Genomic DNA, 21,159 nt, shown 5'->3' on the forward strand with positions numbered 1-21,159 from the left:
TGCCTGGGCATGGCTCAGGCAGTGCTAGTAAGCACAGGTCAAAGCTTTTCAAGGGAACATACCAACAGGCAGGAAGGATGATCAACGCAGAGTTCAAACCCTGTATTCAAAGAATCATGCAAATGTGACCCTTGGGTCTGGGAAGTATGTTGCTTGTGCTTCCCAGTGCAGGGAATAAGCCCAGGTAGTGTTCCATGCATGTGCCACTGAACAGCACTCATATCCCATCCAGTAGTTTTAAAGTAGCCCAGATACGTCTACAGAAATGCACTGTGCAATGCAGGTGCTCTTTGGGGTGGGCTGAGGGGGCTCCAAACATCCCAGGACATATGTTAAAGGGTCTGGAGTGCCACCTTCTGGTGCACTGCCTATTCACATATTTAGCATGAGCGCTGCTGCAACCAGATTTGGGGGGGAAGCTGGACAACCCGCCACTCCCAGCACCTTCCCCGCTGCACCTCTGTGGCCCAGCTGGTCCCAGCTCCCCGTGAAGTCACCCTCCCGCCCCGCCATTCAGTGCTGCTACCTACGCACAAAAATGAGATGGAGAACAAGCTTCCCATGCCCTGTCCAGCCAGGTTCACATCTGCACACATCGCAAAGGTGTCAAAGCAAGAAACTTTGCAGTAAAATACTAAATTTTTCCCCATAAAGAAAGCCAGACAAGACCCAAACACCTAATACACTAAAAGGAGAGAACATCTTTTTAAAATGTTAAGGCTTTTCCCCGTAATTCATAGAAAAGTAGCACAATTACACTTCTTTTTCCATCACCATAAGTGAAAGGCAATAGATGCTCTGTGCACAAAATACATTTGTGGAAACGAGCCCATGAAACAGAGGTTTGTGTTCTGTGTGAACTCTTTAGCAACATATTATCAGGAGCATTGACTGCTACCCACAGTGTGTAATCATCTCCTTAATAATACATCATCCAACTAAGATCCTAGCAACCTATAGTTCATGTAATGTGAATGGTATGTACCACACACAGTTCCTGAAAGAATGGGAAAAAAATGCAGCACAGAGAAAGATGAGCAATGATAAATAAAATCCACACAGACATTTCTTGGAACACTCCCTTTGTCTTCCCACCAATGATCTGGGGAGCAAGCCAAATGAAAACTGCCACATACAATTTCAATTGTCTGACCTGGAGGAATTTTATGCCATTTTCAAGATCTCTAAAATGATGTTCTTTTATCTGATGTTCTAATGATTGGTTATCTGTATAGTGATGTATCCTTCTCTCTCTCCCAAGCTGAGACTGGATCCCGAGGCTGGAGAGTTTGCCCCCTATCATATTCTGGGAGTTCATATTTGTGGCAGAAGCTGCCAGAATTCACAAGAACCTGTTAGTGAAGCTCCTGCTGTGACTGACTTGCAGAAAGGGTGAAGAACACGAGAGCAGGGATGCTTGAGGTTCTGGTTTTGTTCTTGAGAGGACTGCTCTCACCTTCCCCACAGCTATGTTACCTTGGGCAAGTCAGTCATGGTGGGTTTGTCTCATCTCATACTCGGCAAGTGGTTAGAGAGAGTCACATACCTTCTTACTAGGCTCAGTGCTGAAAGAATCACCCTCATGATGATTTGCAAGGAGGACATGCCCCTCACCACCAACCACTGGAACGACCCACACAACCAGCTCATGGTAGGAGCTCTCAGTCATCAGTATATACAACTAAGTGAGATGAATCTCACCTTATATATTCATTCTCCATTTGTAAGTGGAGAAGAATCTATTCCTTCTTTTATCTCTTTCTTCTAGTTGACAGTAAACTTGGGGAGAAGGAGGATCTCTAAGCACATGCAGAGTGATAGAAGTGCCCACAGAGGTAGAGTTGGCAGCTCTTACACTGTCAGAAAGCAAATAACAAAAAGCTTGCTCAGAACTTGCAAACTTTACTCAAAGCCTTTCATTGCAATTAATGTCCATGAGTGAACTTGTTGGTGTCATGTAAGAGTCTGGATGTGACAAAGCCTGAGCTGTATTTAGGGAACATGAGCTTAGGGAAACTAAACATCCTCCACTCATTCACAGGAACTCGTAAGAATCAGCCAGGGACATTGGATCAAACCTATAAAATATGCTACATTTTGGCTTTCCATCAAAGAAAGAAGGAACACTGCTACCTTTAAAAGGGCAGACTGCCCAACTTCCCGAGCTCTTCTAGAAAAGGCACGCTGGCTACTTATCAAATATTCCAATGTCATAGCCCTGTCGTATGTTGTCTATGTGAATACACAGATTGCACTAAAGGCTCAAACCAGCCAAAGCCTAAAGTATTTCACATCACTCTGACTTCAGATCAGGCTGGGAAATGACTAAACCTGCCTGTAACATAGTGGATTACCCCCCACTGCCACTTCCTTTGCATCTTTTCAACAACTGCCTCTTTATTCAGCCTTTGACAAACCTCTACTGCTCCCAGCTCTGATGACAAACTCATCTGCCTCTCTCTCTCAAATAACTGCTTTTCTACAAGCTGTGACTACCTTAGGAGATACCCCTTCAAATTTAACAGCTATCTATTGACATGATTTCGATGTGCCTTTCAGCAGAATTAAATGTATTCTGTTTCCTTCGCCCAAATGTATCAGCTGGTCTAACGTCATATATTAACTCCCCCAGCAGACAGAGCAGAGTGATGTTCATCATGCTCATTTTAATAACTGGTTCATAACTCCGCAGTGTTACCCAGGATTTCTTGCCAGACGTAAAAGCTCACCAGATCTCAGCGGTGGCGGTGTAAAGAATAGCTTTCTCTTAGCAGTTTGAGCCAGTGCTTCCATGTTTTTATACCGCAGGCAACTACACAAACACTATCCCACCCTAGAGAAATTTGGGGATTATTGGAAATCTCACAGTCTTTCACAACGCTTTTTCACTCAGCTCCTTCTGTCATTCGATCCAGGGCAAATACTCAGCGCTCAGAGGCCTCCACGCACACATTTCCACCTGTGTGGCAGGCCGGTGCCGGCCTGCTGGTTTGTAACATAAAACATGTGGGAATACTGAGAGTCTCGAGAGGTCTGTCTTACACTTCCTGTTCTTTATTTACCTTGCTGTGTTCAGTTTGTTTTTCCATTTATATTTAGCACAGATAAAAGCGGGGCAACTAAGCTCATATGTCTCAGGGAAATAATTGGAAGAGCTCGATAGAGAAGCCATCAAAAGGCAGGATGCGACACCTCCACCCTGTGAACAAAGAACAAAATGCAAAGCCAGCTTTGAACCAGAGTGCCTGCAATCAAGCGCTTTTTTCCAAGCCCCCATAAGCAGGTGAAAATCTTTCACGCGTTCACTCCTCGCGGGTTGAATGGGTTCGTTATTTCAGTCGAAGAGTTGGGGAATGGCATGATGAGAAGGCTGCTTTGATCACACCATGCAAAATCCTGCTCTTGGAGCCGAACAGTCACGCAGCGCCCCTTGCACCGAGCCCAGGGCAGAGCTACCTGCCAGCCCGCATCAGCTCATTCAGCCCTAGGATCAGGACACGCTGTAGTCTGCCGTGTTCAAAGGGAGCGGGCAGGACCGTTAAAGACGCTTTGTCTGTGCCTGCACAGTCTTTGCGTTCACTACTTCACAGCTCCATCTGCGTGTAAAGCCACGCTGCCCGCCACCACGCGCTCTCTCCTCCGCCCTGCAAACACCCGTCCCAGACTGTGAACAGACTTGAGATGAAAACCCCAGAGGTTTTGAGAAGATGCACAGCAGGATGCTGGACCTGTGAGTTTCAAAACTCCTCAGTGAGTTAGACGTACAGCTCCTACTGAAAGCCACCAGAACGCTTGTACTAGGTTCACTGGGACACTTGAAAATAACTCACGTATCTTAAACCTTCGAAACAAGGAGGGCGCAAAAAAAGTCACAACTCAGCTAACTCTTTAGACAAACTCTAAGAATATTGAAATAACAGCCAAAGTAGAGAAAGAGGGTGCAAGGAAAGGCATTTCTCAATTCAGGGCTATAATGATGCAGAGATACCACCTCAGTGCTCCCAGCTATTGTCCAAAAAACAAACAGAATAAGAAGACAATCTTTGAGTTAATTCCACTGTTGCAGCAATGAAGCTTTGGAACTATATGTTCATCATCCAGAAATAAGCTCAAAGGTCTGGCATCACTTCAAGACTGGAACCTTAAATGTCAATGTAAACACATATTTGTGCAAGGATGACGTGATAAGAGGCACTTATTTTGGAGACCTAATATGTGAGTATCCATCAGGAGTTGATACCATCTTGAGATAATGTAGCTCTCTCCCACGATCATAAATCATCATGCAATAGGTCAGCCAATCAGCCCTGGGAGAAAGCAAAGCCAGGCTGTCAGTGAGACTTTGCAGACTGGATCAAAGCCCGGTGCTGTCACAGGCCCTCAGTTTATGATACTCCAGCCTAACCATCTCTTGGGCACAGGCAGGAGTGGGTGTAACCATGAAGGGGATGGGGCAGAGATGTCATCATATGGCACAGAGACTGCCACAGGGATTGCTAATTGGATAGGCGGATGACAGCCCCCACATTCAAGCTTCCTCTAGTGTATACCAGTCATACGGTTTGTCTACCATAACAAAAATCAAGTGCATTTTTTTGGTGAGCAATCTGTGTATTGGCTGTAGGCCATAATCATTGCTTGTGTTTTTATCTTGTTGCTATTTCTTTTATGTAAGAGTAGGACTATGAAGTTTTAATCAGACAAGGCATGAGATAAACAGACAGTGAAGAACTATCCTCAGAGGCTTACAGTCAAACATGGGGCATTATGGGGTGTGACAAATTCAGGCAGCAATGATGGAAGAGTGGACAGATGTGATAATACACTAGGCCATGGATTAACTACACACCTAGCACTCTGGTTTTGCTTCACCTCTTTATCCATTCTAAGAAAGCTAATACCTTGCAAGAGGTTGCTAATTTCTGACAAACAACCCTAGGATTTCTACACAGGCCCAAACTATCCTCATAAGGACAAACCATTAAGCCAATTCCAAGCTAAAATTATGGACCAAAAAATAAAATGGACATGAACATGCTCCAAGCAGAAAGAATGGCTGAGTGCTTAAAATATATATATATATGTTTATCCCTAGGAGAAAGAAACTTGTGCAGATGTAGAGCTTTGTTAGAAATCCTGAGGTCTTATATAAAAGTCTGCCACACAGACATAGAGGGACTCAGTGGCTAGTTAACTCTTACAGCAACAGTTCTATATTGTCCCAGTACATCCTTATGGCAGTTTCCATCACTTAAGGCCTGTGTGTCCTTAGGCAAAATTTTCCAGTAACTTAAGTTTCACTTGGAGCATTTTCTATCAGAATAATTCAGCTCTTCTGGCTTTGGTGATTGTCAGACCCAGAGACACAACCCACCTGTAGTAATTTGGAAGTTTTTTTGAAAGAGGCTTTGGTCCAAGCCCGTTCCCGTTCCAGCTGTGACCAAAGGTGTTTTTTTCATGCTTCACAATGGGCAGAATGGGGGCTTTTATAAGTTATGTAGGCTTACCACCCGGGGCCACTCAGCCCCAACCACAGCCTTTTCTCATTAGGGGCAGGGGGCAAGTGTCCCTTCAGTGTGACCGAGCCTTCCAAGTAAAACCTCTGGTGGAAGGAAGCACTAACAGCTTTCTGAGGTGCATGGAGACCCCGTAAGCACTGCTTCACGCGTTGGAGGCTAGTTGGCTTCACAAGGTTTGGCATCCTGCGTATTCCTCCATAGATTGATCTATGGGAAGGAGGTGGAAAGCTTCTTTGCTTTTTCACACGTGCATTCGTGTGGAGCCCAGATTCCTCCTGGCCATGTAGCAGAAACTCTCTGTCTTTGGCAGTCCTCCTGCTTGACTTATCTACCTAAGAAAAACCCCAGGTGTGCAGCCAGTGTGTCCTCTGCTGTATTTGAATATGCAAGCAGAGACAGGGGAGAGGCAGGGAGCCCTAAAGCTGCATATGACCTTGAGCAGGATTTGGTGCTTAAGGAGTCCTGCTAAAAGGCAGGCCCCTTAGCTACACCCTAGTCCTGCTGCCTTCTCCCCATGGGCCTCAATGTCTCAAGTTCATGCACTGGCATGAGAAAGCAGCTATCTGAGCGGTTTGAGCCTCAGCTTCTGAGTGAAGTGGCAACTCAACACATCTCTTTCAGGTCAGCGACATTATTTCCTACTCTGCCTGACAAATGTGCAGCAAAGTAACATCAGAGGACACTACCATCTGTAGAAGTGGGAGTAAGAGCGGGTAGGAGTCTGCAGATGATGTGGGGAGGATGAATAGCATCTGCTGGTAATGCACATGGCAAGATCCATATTCCCAGGCTCTGACTAGGTGCAATAGTCTGATTCCAGGAATCTCAGTTCAAGGGAATGTTCCATGTTCATAGCCTCAGCTGGCAAAAATCACTAGGCTGTTACGGGATTTCACTCCATCTGAGCTTCCACGTTTGCCATGAGACGTGTTCATGATTGCAGAGTTTGTCAGAGAAAAGGTTTAACAATTCACAAATAGAAATGGTTTGCATTAATTTATAGGGCTCTCTTCTACCCCAAGTGCCACAGAAGGAACCCAGAGCTCTGAACAAGTCTGCCTGTGCTGCAGTTTCCTGCTCGCAAACCAGAGCTGGCAAGAAGTTTGCTCAAAAGAACTTAATAAAGTGGTGTGGAAGACCAGGCTGTGGGGTTTTGCTTTGAACCCCTGAGTCACGCTACACTTGCCTCAAGTCAGTGACTCATCCCAGTGAATGCTAAAGTCATTCATGACTTTTATTTTTCTTAAACAATAAAAGTAATATTTTATGTGTCCAGAAAGGGTAATAAAAACATAATGGACACTCTGTGAGCTTAAATCAAAACCCAGTGAAGACAATGGAGAGAGTTCTGTGGCTTCCACACGCTTCAAATCATGCCTTCTTTATTTTATTTTTTCTTCAAAAGATGAATGATAGCTAGTAAGGAAGAAAGTTCTTTTTAAGGCAACACTTAGCACTAATCTTCACCTCTCCTTGAAACAATCTCATTTGCCAGAGAGCTTTTTAGAAAGAAAGAATATTAAAAATGTTAACTTCTCCCTTTCCTGTTAGTGCAAAATGCAGCAGCATGTTAAGTCAAAATGCTGGATCAACATTATTATTAGGAAAAAATTCTGATCAGAAACTGTGGGAGGTAAAGCTATAAGGATTACCTCAGAACTGGAGAGAAGGGGAAATTTTGTTTATCTTAATGACAAAAAATACTCCTAATCAGTAATGTTTACATGATATTAAGCATAGGGTATTTTTATTTTCCCCAAAATCCCACAAATTTAGGAAAAGAGGAGTGTTACAGCCTGAAAGAATGCTCACAAGTACAGCCACATCTGACTGAGTTTTACAAGCAGTTGCTATTTATACCCAGTGTTAAGGCTATTAGTATACTTAGGGCTAAAGCCTCCTTTACTGTAAAAAGGAGAGTACTGCAGTAGTCAGAGATTCCCCTCTGATTAATACACATGTGCCAGATATGCCCCAATCAAGCTTCTTACATGTATGATTGTATCTTTTTCACCAACCTATCCTTTATAAAAAGTGAAAATCTCTTTTTGTGAACATCACTGCATATTTAGCCATTGATTTTGAAGGAACAAGGCACATAAATGCCTGAAAAGAAATGTGACTTTGAGCCCTTCAGTTTGGAGTGGAGCTGCTAAGATCATAGTTGAGCGGTGTTGAATACATTAGGTACAGCTTGCTTTTCTCAGACAGTCTAGTCTTCCTGCAGCCCAGGGATTTTCAGGCAGGGTTGGAATTTCACACAGACTTTGCAGGGAAGTGAAGCAGTCATTAATATTTAACAAACAGTAAGAAAGGACAGGTGCTTGCAGCATGGTTCAGAAGAGCTTCTTAATCAACAGGCCAGTGCAAGGATCCTCTTCCAAAATGCGACTTTTTCAGGACTACAGTCCTTTAGAAACATACTGCAAAATTTCAGTTTTATGCATAAATTGTGCGCAGATTGCAATATTCTCCTTAGAACTCTGAAAGAACATAGTGCTGGTTAGCTGTTCTTGCCTTATTATTAACTACACTTTGGATTATGTTCCATATTCATCTAGGTCAACGCAATCTTGGGTGAACAGATTTATAATTAAAATGTAACATTGATATACATAATTAGAATCAACCCAAGCATCTGACCAAGTCTTGAATCCATGACTCCGGCTGGAAACCTTCAAAAGGATTGTTCCCTTTCCTTCAGGAGATGTCTCTGTGTTTTTTCTTTAAAGATGGGTTTTAGCGGGGCAGCTTTCCAGTCTGTGTGGCTTCCCTTCCAGACCTTTCCCAAAACCGCCCTTTAGACTCTTGCTCTGTGGTTGCTTTTACATTTGAGACAAGTACTATTCTAAAACCCGCATGTTAGAACTTGGGATTAAAAATAGCTACCGCAGACTGGTTGGCATAAAACAGTCATTCATAATACACAATAGCCACTGCCGCAGCCTACGCCAAGTTCTCAGCCTGCGCCGAGCAGCGCAGCCCCATTGACGGGGATGGTGCGACGCCAATTCGTATCTCGGACAGTCTCAGCCCTTTTGTCTTCTCCGATCTGACAGGCTGGCAAAACTTGCGGAGTACGTCTGCTCTTCTGGAAGAGTGCCCTGGTACGTTCAGAAATGTCACAGAGGCTTGTGTTTAACAACCACTGGCAAATTTCAGGTTATGCTCCCAGAGCCACCATTAAATGTAAACGTGCCATTAGCATTATCTGATGCTGTAGTATGTTTCACAAGATCCCTGTGAAACTGTACAACATACCATTAAATGCAGAGTTCCAGCAAATGTAGAGAAACATCAATAATTACTAAGAGCTGATATACAAAAGAACAAAACCCTTTTATCCTCCTTTCATCAGTCATAAATACCAATTTGAAGCCACAAAGCCCTAAACACACCTTAAACTTTTTAATTTTCTTCACAGGCTTGTTCAGAGCAGTGTTTTCCCTATTTATGCCTCATGTACAGCCCAGCTCCTTACAGCTATGCCTCATATATCTGCTCCTTACCCCTAGCCCTGGCTAGGGCTCACCGCTCTTCTCCTCACCACTCCCATCTTACTCCATCCCTTCTCCTTCCCGACCTCTGCTCTCGCTTTCTCATTCCCTGGCTCTCAGAGCCAGTTTCCTCCCAGCTTTATTCCACCTTACAAAGCTTCTTCTGAACAGTGTTCAGTTTTTTGCCTCTTCCAGGTACTTCAAAAAACATGAACTCTTCAATATATCTCAATGCCCAGACCTGAGTCTTTGTTGCTGTGAATCTTCATCATTGCAGAATTTAAAACAGGTGTATGGCCTTGCCAAACCAAAATTAAATCATTTCAGATTCATTTTTACGCAAGGTCCAAAGCAGCAGCAAAAAGCCCAGCTGAGCTAAAAGGTGAAGCTGGAAAAGCCCCAAATCCTTTGGCAGGTAGGACCTTACCACTGGCTTCAGTAAGTACAAGATCAAATCTTAAGTCTTAAGCAGGCAAATAAATACACAGTCTGAGTTTCAAACTTGCTGAACAGTCAAGAAGTCCTGCTGCGAACCACATGAACTACTGAGTACTCAACCATCTTCAAACTTTAAACCTTCCTAATCAATCTCACATCACTTGATCCTGTTAATTATATACCTAAATATAAACTTATATATCTATTTATTCAGGGAATAATTTATGTCCATTTTTACAATTCTTTACACAGAAATAAATTCAAGTAAAGTGGAACAAGATTTTCTTTTGACTTAATTGTAATACTATTCCTTAACACACAGCTTTAGTTTTTGTATTTGATTCCATTCCAATACACAAAGGTCTCAGAAAAATAAATATTGAGATGTTGCAGAAGAAACATGTTTAAAATGAATGAAGTTTAATTTCCCCAGTATGAAAATTAAGTTATTATAGTGATAAGTGCTGTCACAGAATCATAGAAATCTTGGCCAGAACAGACCTCTGGAGGTCCTTAATCCAACCTTCCCATCAAAGCACAACTATTACTAATGCTATGTCAAGTCAGCCATGGCTTTGTCTAAACAAGGCTTCAAAAACCTCCAAGGATGATGATTGCAGAGCCTCCTTGGTTTCTTGCTCCAGTGCTGCCTTACACTCCATTTGAAGAAGTTTTTCTTGATATCCAATTTGAATTTCCCAAGAAAAGATTGATGAACACTGTCCATTGTAATTCCTTCTGCTTCTACATAGAGGGTTTGGATTTTAAACTTCCCTTTGAGTAGCTGTGGGCTACTAGTGCATCACAGCATCGTTTCCCCTTCACCAAAACAAGCCAGTCCACTCTCCCCTAGGTTCCTGACTACTTTGGTTGCTCTACAGCAGATCCCCTCCAGTTTATTCACATCCTTCTTAAACTGGAGAGCCCACAACTGAACATCCAGCTCTACACAAAGAAGGTCTACGACTCCCTCTGATCTGCTGGCCACGTTACCTCTAGTGGAGCCCAATGTGCAATTTGCCCTGTTTCCTGTACCAGGGAACAATTGGTTTATATTTAGCCTGGTGTCCACCCCAACCACAAATCCCTTTCAGCAGGGCTGCTTTTCAGCCAGTCAGTTCCCCGCCTGTACTGGTGCGTGGGGTTTTTCTGCTCCATGTGCAGAAAGAACTTTGTGCTTCTCCTTCTTGAACTTCATGAAGTTTCTGTTAGGCCAGCCCTCAAATTTTCCCAAGGTATTTCTGGATTGAGGTATCTCCATTTAGCACATCAGTCCCTCCCTCTAACTGGCAGAGAATGTACTCTGCCCCCTCATGTAGAGCTGAAAATGAGCAAAGTCAGTGCCAATAGGAACCTATGATTTATTAATATCAGTCCCTGAGGTGCTTCTCCTGTTCCTGACCAAATGCATTTTGAGCTGTTAATATCCTTTGAGCCTGGTCATACAGAGAATTTTCAACCCATCTAACAGTGCATTTTCCAGACTCACACTCAGTAGCTGGAAAACAGGTAAACTTTGTTTTCCTTGATCTGCATTCTCTCTGCTGCTCTTCCAGGCAAAGCAGTAGTATGCTGCTAGACATTTTAATCAAAATTACTAGATCCCAGAACTGAAGAATTTCAAAGGTAACGAACACGGAGAAAATTGTTTTTATCACTGCATTAAGCTGATCCACGGAGGTCTTCTTGGATGTTTTGACTGAAGCTAGGAACCATGTTTTAACATTTTAAAAAGAGGAGAGATTTGGCAACTCAGCAACAAAGAACAGCCAACCTTCCTGGCCCTACAAGCTACACAGGGACAGCTTCACGTGGCTGAGAGCCATCAAGCACAAGCCACTGCACAGAACCTGGCAGAAGTGAAACTGTCAGAGATGGCCATAGGCTAGAGATACAGCAAGACCAGCAGAGACCCCTCACTCCATTACAGAGCGGGAATTGCTTCCAGCTGGCTTCCAGGGGGAGCTGGCAGTGTCTCTTTTAGCAGCTCCCACTGGCTCACTTCAATTAAGTAATCTTCCGATTTCATTGTTGAAATCTTTATCCCTCATTTTTAACTAATAGCTCCGGTCACTCAACCTCACTTTTAAAATGAGATAACAAACTTTTTGGGGGAAAAGTCATGTATTTAAGCCTCTACTGCACTAAATGTAAAAATAAAATAGCAGTGCATGACTGCTCTTTAGTGGTTTCTAAATTTGCAGGAAATGAACACTCTGTGAACAGTTGGGGTGGAGGGGGAGTTGATGACAACTTATGAATCAGATAATACGCAAGGGAAGCAAAGGGAAAGAGAGAAAACTATCTTCCTAATCTGTTCTCAAACAGATTGTCAGAGTGGGTTCCTGCTGAAGCCACCTATTTTACCATTTGAATTACGAGGCATAAAACAAGTTCCAGTGTGAGCTGAGAGCATATGAGCACCTGCGAACTGAAGCACAGAGGACAGGACCGAGGAATCAGCACTGCGTCTCTCCCAGAGGTGCCAGCAAGGTGAAAACAAATGAATCCGTAGGATGTGTCTTTGTAGGCTGTTCCGTTCACACAGACAAGCTTCCAAAAAGCAACTGCAAATGCCAAAAAGTCGGTTAGCCATAGAATACATTGATTCCCAAAACAAAAGGAACAAATTCTGGACAGGTGAATGACCACGGACATTGGCCCTAAGTTAGGGTTAGGAATGGTGCTCTGAATGTCCCTGACAGATCCTAGAAATTTGGAAGAGTGTATTAATAGCCAGGCATTATAAAACAATTCTTTTTAAAAGTGCTTAAAGATAAACATCCCAGGGGAAACACCACTTCCCACATGGCTTGTGAACCCTGCAAGTAACTTTATTGCTCAATGACATTGTGTGTTGTGGTTGCTCACCACAGCAGTAGAAACTCAGTGCTACAAAATGTTAAAACTAAGGTAGCATTCTCCTGTGATTGCTCAGATAAATAATCAAGTTTAAGTGAAATGCCTTTAGGGCTTGACAGTACACCTGCTTCTCAGGCTACCAGAAGTCATTGAGAGTTTTGTCTAAATCAGGCATACAAAGACAGCTTTTTAGGAGGAAGAGTTTCCCCTCCTTCTCTGGTATGTTACTACAGTCTGCTCTTCGGTAAACATTCATTCATTTCATTTTCATTTGTGCCCATCTGTGAACATGAAGCTGCAGAGAATGATTCTATGAGAAGACATGAATACTAAAATCAGATTCAATTCCTTCACTGTGGCTTCAGATGTGAAAAATTAAAGCCTCCCTTTGGGAAGTTTTTATGGTGATTATTGTTATAAGAAACTATTAAGTGATGGAGTGGTTACATGATACCTGTGAAGACAGAATCCATCTGTCAGATGGCTTACTAAAGTGGTGGACATTTTTCAAACATTAATGTCACTTCGTGGGCACTGAGTTCCTAACATCCCTCAGGAGCAATAACTATGTGATTTATGGCAGCATAGATTTGGTTGCAATCTAGATTTCATTGACTTGTGAGAGCAGCTGTACAAGGAAAGTTCTTCTAACATAAATTAAAATTAGTGTAAAAAAAGAAATGTCAAAGTTGACAGAACATAAAATTCTTACAATACGAAGAATAATAATAGAAATGCCATAGGCTTGTTAAATCTTCTCTAGAAAGACCTATTTTAAAAAATTATTTTGTAATTCCTTCAAACCTTATGTAATCTATTATTATCTTTTAATCTTTCTAGGGCTTTGGAAGCCCCAGAAGAAAGTTACAGCTTTTTACACTCACAGCAGTATCAGTAAGGATAAAAGTCTGTAGAATGACAGTGCAAGAAATTATGCAAAACAAAAAAAAATGTTTGCATATCACTTCATCACATCTGAAACTGATCTCCAAAAGGAATCCAGTAACAATCGTTTCTTCCTTTAGTTTGTATCAGCATTGAAGATAGACAAGTAATTGGCTTAAACTGCACACGGATGAGAACACGAGGAGATTCACCAGAAAGAAAAACAGCATAGTTTCCCTTTAAGTCACGATTAGAAGTGCATTAGGCCCAGAACGGTACATCCAGTTGTTACTTCCTCTAGGTTATTTGCAGTCAGCTTTCAATCCATATTACCCATATTTTAGTGCATCACATCCCACCAAGCTGCCTTCCCAGAGCCTTCCATTATCTCATATAACAGACACTTAAGAACACCACCTACGGTGAGATAAAGTAAAGGTCATATTGACTTTAGACTCGCACTGCTGCCTGGAAATGCTGTGATCAGTGGAGAGGATTAAATCTACCCCAGGGAGTACAGAAGATGCTCCAGGGGTGCTTGAACACCCTTCTCCTCTAAAATGTGTTGGCCATAGTCCCCTACAATTGCCTTGCTCTTGCCTCTGATGCTAATCCAGTTCCTACCAGCCTAAGGTCCTCACCACTGAAGGAAAGCCAGCAGGACCACCTACATTTCCAGAGAGCTGAATATCAGCCAATTTCATTTTAGCCTGTAAGCATAAGAAAAGTCTCACCTTAAGTCTCACCATAATTCCCAAGTCTCACCTGACTTTCCTTTTCAACTATTTGTAAGGCTCATAAATAATCCCAGAAGGTAAATGTTCAAGCAAAATTTTTTTTCAACTGCACTTTTTAAAAAACGTTAAGTGTTTTCACTGGTAATACCTTTCTTGCCTGGATATTTCATGAGGGAGGACTAACTATTCTTTGAAGCTCTTCCTGGTTTTACACTGCCATGTGCTGCTGCTTTTGCAAGCGAGCAGATAAATCTAGTGTTCTGAGCTGTGTCAACAGTTCGCAGAAACACTTGCTCTGTGGGCTGCTGCTGATCATCTAGTTGCCACAGCAAAACTATGCAAAGGTCTTCCTAGAGGGAGCTCAGAAAATCATGCTGTGTGGAGCATGATTTGGAGCTGTTGTTGTTTTTTTTAATTTTTATAAAGGAATAAAAGGACATTGTAAAACGTGGAATTATTCTTACAGAACCCCAACAAAGCTCAGTTTTGGAACAGCTTCCAAAACTACTTCATCTCTTCTAGCAAACAAAAAGAAATAATTGTTGTGTTACCCAGGACTGGACAGCACTGGTCCACTTTCTACAAGCTGGATTTTTCAAGCATGCTGTGAAACTGCAGGTAGATGTGCTGGGGTCTTGATGAACTGCTAATTTGGATGTCATTAGTGCAGGCCATGCTGAGAGCCGCTTTCCTTCCTGTGCACTCCTTTTGGTACCCCCACACTCAGATTTTTCTGTCCATTCTCCATTCACACCAATCTAAACCCCTCTATCATAACTCTTTGTCATAAAGAAAATTGGAGCGAAGGTAAAATAATCTTTCCTGGTGCAGAAAAAATACTGCAAATTCATCTGTAAGATGAAGATAAGTGAAATTTTATCTGAGAGACTCAGTAAAGCCTAGCTTCCAGAAGAAGAGAATGAATTACATGAATCTGAAATAATTTTGTGTGGGAATTTAAAATAATTTCCCATTGTCCACCATTCCAACAGGAGTTTTAAAAAAAGAAGCAGACATTATTAGGACAAAAAGATCAGGAAGAAAAGTTATACCACTGAGATAAAGCAAAGAAACTTGTGCTACAAACAATAAAGAGATGACCTTTTTTAAATGGGTGAGCATTATACCAATGCTTTCCTCAATTTCAAGAAATTTTGGTACTTCAGCCAATTTTTTGTTTTTTTTATTGTTACTAAGGAAAGAATCCTATTTCTAATTTAACATTCAGATGGACTAGCTAGGGCAGAATTACTTTCCTATGGGGATGAAGTCTTGAATCTGAAACTCATCTGACTTTACAACACACATTTAGTCACACTCTTGGCTGAAAAACAAAATGCATGAAAAAATGTTGATATATCTTCAGAAGCAAAGTTCTTCAATCAACTGAAATGTTGCGCTGCAGATCTGTTACTCAGACGAGACAGTCCATATTTTCCTAAAAGTGTTAATCTGTCAGTTACATGTAGGAACAGAATATATCACATCTTCTAAACACCCAAATAGCCTTAACAGGTGGGAAATTCTCTACAGCCATTTGTTCTTCACTATCTGACTATCCTTACTGTATATTTTGTGTTCAGAACGTCTAGAACCCTTTAAGACGAGAAGAAAAGAAACCTTTTTTATTCTTTTTTGCCCTTTCTTTGCTGCATGTCATGATCTGCTCATAGTTTTTCCTTCTCTACAAAGTTTAACATGGATTCCTCCCTTTTGAATTAAGGAAACACATCAGGTCATATTCTCAAACTGCAGATATCAGTGTATGCCAGCTAATAGATGAACATTAAAACGAAAAAAAATGCAGATAAAAATGCATTACAAAAATTGTATTATATCATCCTTTTTCTATTCCTTACTAATTTATAGCTTCAAGCTTTGCATTTTTGTTCATTCCTATCTCCAGTGAACATAAACAGACATATAAATCCTTTCTTCATGCAGCATGGAAATACATATTGTTACTATTTCCATTGCCACTTTATCTCCATTTAGGGCTTTTCCTGTGTCTGCTCTTCCTTTCTCTTTGTCATATGCTTTCTACTATGCCTTTTCTTCCATATCTGAGGGGAATTTTTTATCCTTTTCTATTGCTTCCCTGGATCTCTCCCACTGCCTCTTCTGTCTGGCCATCCTGGCTCTGCCCTTTCTTCAAATCAATACCTCTTTTTTCTTGAGCAAAATCACACTGCACCTGGCTCTTCTTTGCCCATATGTGCTCTCTCACCATGTTCTGTTGCCCAACGTGGTCTCCAGGGAATTAGTCTTCCACATGGCTATCTTCTGCTCTCTCCTCAAACATACCATCTCACAAGCAGCAGCAGACAGAAGCTGCTGTTGTTTCAGCCCCAGCTTTGCATCATCTCTTCCTTCCTTCATCTATCCACTGCCCAGTTTTTCTTCCTAACTCTCTCCTGAGATGTTTCCTGCATCCTCTCCTGCAGCTTCAATAGGTCAAATAAGCAATCATCCAAGGTGCATGTCACTAACTGCAAAGGGAATGCGATTAATAGCATTAATTGCACTTTCAACATCTCACCCAGCATGTGTAAATGTTAGCTATCTGTTCTAACCTAGTATTTCCATCTTCTTCAATATTGCCTAAGGATACACATGTCTAGAAGGGATCTATCCATTTCTAAGATAGGTAGATGCAATGAGTCACTCTCTGCAAGTACCTGCATCTCTCCCCTCTAAGAGAGATAGGCAACTAATTCAGAAGAGTCTCTCTTTGGCCAGGGGTGAGACGAATCCCACCCTGGTTACGAAGCCTATACCAGTAAGGGGGAAACTGCTCACAGCAGTATGTTCCTTGCTCTGTTGTACAGGAGGGTTGTAATTCAGGTTATAAGGACTGTGTAATTTGAAGGTATATTAGAAAACCCCAGAAACTCTGGGATGAAATCTATGATCCACAGCAGCTCTCTGCACAACTCAAGAGAAATAATTGTTTCATGGACAGCGTGTGTTGTGAAATAAACTCCACAAGCCAGAAGATCACCACATCTCTCACCATGATAGCATATACTCCAAGGCCAAGATTCTCTGACTTTACCTTTCTTATACTTAGAAGGAAAACATCATCTTCCTTGAATGTTCATGAACCTAGCATCCCAGTCCAGGTCTCTCCAGCATCTTCCTCTGTGACATAAATATCTGATAAGACAGCTGGAAATACTTCCTCTGACACATCCTAGGATGTGCCTTTCTTTAGTGATTATATAAAATTAGCAGTACATTAGCATCTCATGATCAACGTATGAATCCTCATGTTCTTCCTCTCTAGACTTTTGAATGATTAATTCTCAGCTTATTAGAAGTTTTAACTAGTCTTCAAGTATACAAGTTTGCCCTTTGCTCATTTTTTTCACCTTTTCTACTACTCTAATCTGCTAGGGCATCCATGTTTTTTTGAAGAATATCCTCATTCTCAGTAGGATTGGCTTTGAGCCTGCCCAGCTTTGAACCAACAGAAAATGTCATCTGCACATTCTTAATTTTTGTCCTATGGTGAGTAACGTAAATACGCTGCACAGTGTCACTGCCCAGCCTCAGGAATGAGGAACTCCCTGCTTCATGAGTGCTCCTTTCTGTCTTTGCTGACCCAGATTCTCACCTACTATGAAATTCCTCTGTTCATTCCCACATACTGCCATGCAGCTAAGAGTTTCCTAGATCACTCCATAAGAAACCTGAAATCCAGATAGATGAGATACACAACCTTTCCTCTTTGCTAGAAGGGGGTCTCACAATTTACACAGACACTACATACCTTTACCAAACCTGTGTTACATTTTCTCGCATCTTCTCTTTATTAGAACTTTTACTCATTAGAAGTAGTTCCAATGAGCCTTCTCTTAAAAATCTCATTAAATCTATTAAAACTTCTCCTATTTTCTTTCCCATTGGCTGTTATGTCTTGACTTCACAGTCAATACTACAGTTCCCATTGAAAACTGAATCCAAGTATTAATTTAATTTTGGTGTTGTACTTTATTATCCTTAGTCCTTATAAAATTCTCACTGCATAGCAGACTCATTTCTTCCTATATGACTCAAGAATCTTCTATTATTTGTTTTAATATCCTCTGCTAGGTCTATCTCAGCTTGGTATTTGGCAATTTACACTTCATTCCTCCACATATTGACCTCTCTGACCACTGATCAGCCCTTTTTCCACTCCTTGAAAATCCTCACACTCTTGTAATCTTCTTCTTGCAGCAGTTATTTATCTTATTGCACCTGGAGAGGTTTTCTGTAAGATTTTCTCATGGTTGGAATACAATATTTTATCACTTTGACAAAGAAGTTTGTGATTGCTCACGTACTGGGCCCTGCTGTTATTAGTATCGCTTGTCCCCCAGTGTACACCAGACAAGTTAAGGTATCTCATAATGTATAATACATAATAGTCAATCCTCAGTAGTATCTCTTTAACAATTATGTAATCTATCTATACTTGTTATTATCTATGATATCCTTCTCTCACCCTTGGGATCCAATGTATTAGCACTATTTCAAGAATTTATTTTAGCAAATGATTTTGATTGGAAGTAATTGTGGTTTACCCTGTCTGCTTTTATTTTGTCACCAACCCTCACATCACAAGATGCTACTCCATCAGTCTTACTTTTATTAATGTTTTACTAAACACTTCATTTTCTTCAGTACTCAGCCAGCAATACTATTCCACTTAAAAACTCCTGCTTGCGTTCACAACAGAAGGTTAAATTGTTCTGGTTTGCTGCCCAGGTTTTTGATAATCTCAGCTAATCCTGTCAGGAGCTGCATCAACTACCTAAGTGCTGGGTCTTCAGTGCTAAAGTTATATTCTTGCTGCTGATTTGTAACCTGACATCTTTCCCTCTGTCTCTGTATCCTTCCTAGAAAAGGACATGGAAATTGCACAAGTGTTTCCTAATTTAAATCTCTTTTAACCAGTGATGTCTGCCTCAGTTCCAGGAGGTTGTGTCTTGGGTGCTCAGGCAGAATCTCTCCTTTGGAAAAATCAATGAATGCATCCCAGTAGCAGAATATTGCAGTAACTGGGCCATCTAAAGGTTTTCAATTCTCACCTGCCCTGGTGCTTGGCAGAATTTTGCTAAAGAGTCCCTGAGCCTCCACTCTTTAGCTCCTTACCCTGCCAGATATGATGTCTCAGCTCCACTGCAGCACAATCTTGCAGTATAACTCACTCCCTTAATGAAGATCCATCAGCAGATTTTTTTTTTCTGTTCCCTACAAGATCCTTTTAAAACTTACATCCACATCATAGCTTTGCTTCAAGCAGGCAACACACAATTACAGATCTACTAACAAGGTCATTGTTTCTGTCCGATGAGAACTTCATATTCCCATAGTCCTCTCTCTTCTTCATGTTAGTGAAAATTTTCAGGACTTTCTTCTGTCGTCTGTGACCATCTACTCTGCTTTTGCTAAGCAAAAGGAAAACTAGATTAGATAAAATAATAAAATTGGACATGTAAAGCTGCATTGTGATTGGAAGCAGCCAAAAGAAACATATGCTAGAAAAGGATCTGGGGCACCAATTGTCCACTATCCAGGAAATTAGAGATCCATCTGTCTACTAGATAGACCCCCACTGAAAAATTCCCAATTGCTGAGCTTTTGTAAGGACAGTTTTCCTGTTAAGCATAACTGGAATTCAGTAATCCTAAAGGCAAGCTCTGTCCAAAGGTATGGTTTGTATAAAAAGGCATTTACCACAATCGCCCTTGTTCTGCTGCATCACTCGTTTGCTGCTTTTTTGCTATATTGTCTATATTTTCATATTGCCTACATTCTCTGTATTTCTATGTTGCCTATATTCTCTATATTGTCTCTACTGCTGTTTTGCTTCCTTTTCTTTTCCATTCCTTACTATCTGTTCACACAACCCTTTCATGAGAATCTCATGTCCCTGATGTTCTTCTCCTGTAAGTATTTTCTCCCGGATAGGAAACATGAAAAGTTGTTCCAAGTTCTTGATCTTCTAGCATTGTTTCCCCTTCATAAAACTAAAAACTAGTCTAGTCACTTTGTGCTATAGATTAACCTTGCTACCTTGGTCATTCATTTTGATCCACTAGATATTTGTGTGCTAGTTGTGCTGACAGGAAATAGAGAAGTTTATTCCTTCCATTTTATAACTCATTCTAACATCTTCCTCCAGGAAATCATATGATTTGTAGTTGTATAGTCCCTTGGCAGATGTTGTCATTTTAATCAGTCCATTTATCATACAACAAAGCGCCACTTCTGGTAATAACGAACATGCCTGACTGCATAGTTTTGAATACTACGGAGTATTTAAATCACTACATTGCATCACCTTTCACTCCTGCCGTGCACAGCTATGAGTACAGAGCTGCACATATCTGCTGAATAATTCTGGAGAATTCAAAGGGAAGTGACTCAATAAGATCCCGTAGAAGTTGAATAAGATTTTGTAGAATTTCCTCTAATAAACTACCTACTGGTGTAACATTAACAGTCTTATAAGGATTTTGAATTGTCTCATGAATGTCTCAAGAAGAGGTTTAACTATCTACAGAATTCTACAAAAATGTTCAAAAGTTAGTAGTCCACTTTCACTTTTGGCAGGAATTGCAGGGAAGACTCAGACTTCATCTAATCATATAGAGTTTTATCACAGAAGAGACTTTGGCGTTATTGTAGCCTTCAGTGTGCTACTGTATTCTAAGGAATTTTATAACATTTAACATTTCTATAATGCTTGACACACCTAGATACTACATCCACTTGCACACAAACAGAATTCTATTTGGAAACAAAGACCTTATTTTGGATGACTTTATGCCCTGCTCTGTCATCATTTTTCCATGCCATGACATCATCCAAGGCAATAATAGGACAGTATTTTAATTCTACAACAAAGTGAGTATAAAAAATGCTTATTTCTCTGGGGAAATCAAAAACTCTTGGTACTTTAGAACACAAGCACAAAACAATATGAGAAGTACAATTTCCATAATATATCAATCACTCTTCTCACAGACAAAAAGTTCTCCTTCAATAAATGACCTGCTGTCATATTTTGACAAAACTTTCAACAAAGCAGCTTGATTCCAAAGTGGTTTCAAATAGTGCTACCAGAGCATTTTTGATAAGAACAATAGTTTCTTTTTTTCAGTTCCACTACAGCTGCCAATGAGCAAATAAAAAATTCCAAAAAATATGAAAGCTTTGGAGAATTACATC

Source organism: Rhea pennata, chromosome 2 (assembly GCF_028389875.1).
Source record: "Rhea pennata isolate bPtePen1 chromosome 2, bPtePen1.pri, whole genome shotgun sequence".
In the NCBI taxonomy this organism is placed as follows: Eukaryota; Metazoa; Chordata; class Aves; order Rheiformes; family Rheidae; genus Rhea; species Rhea pennata.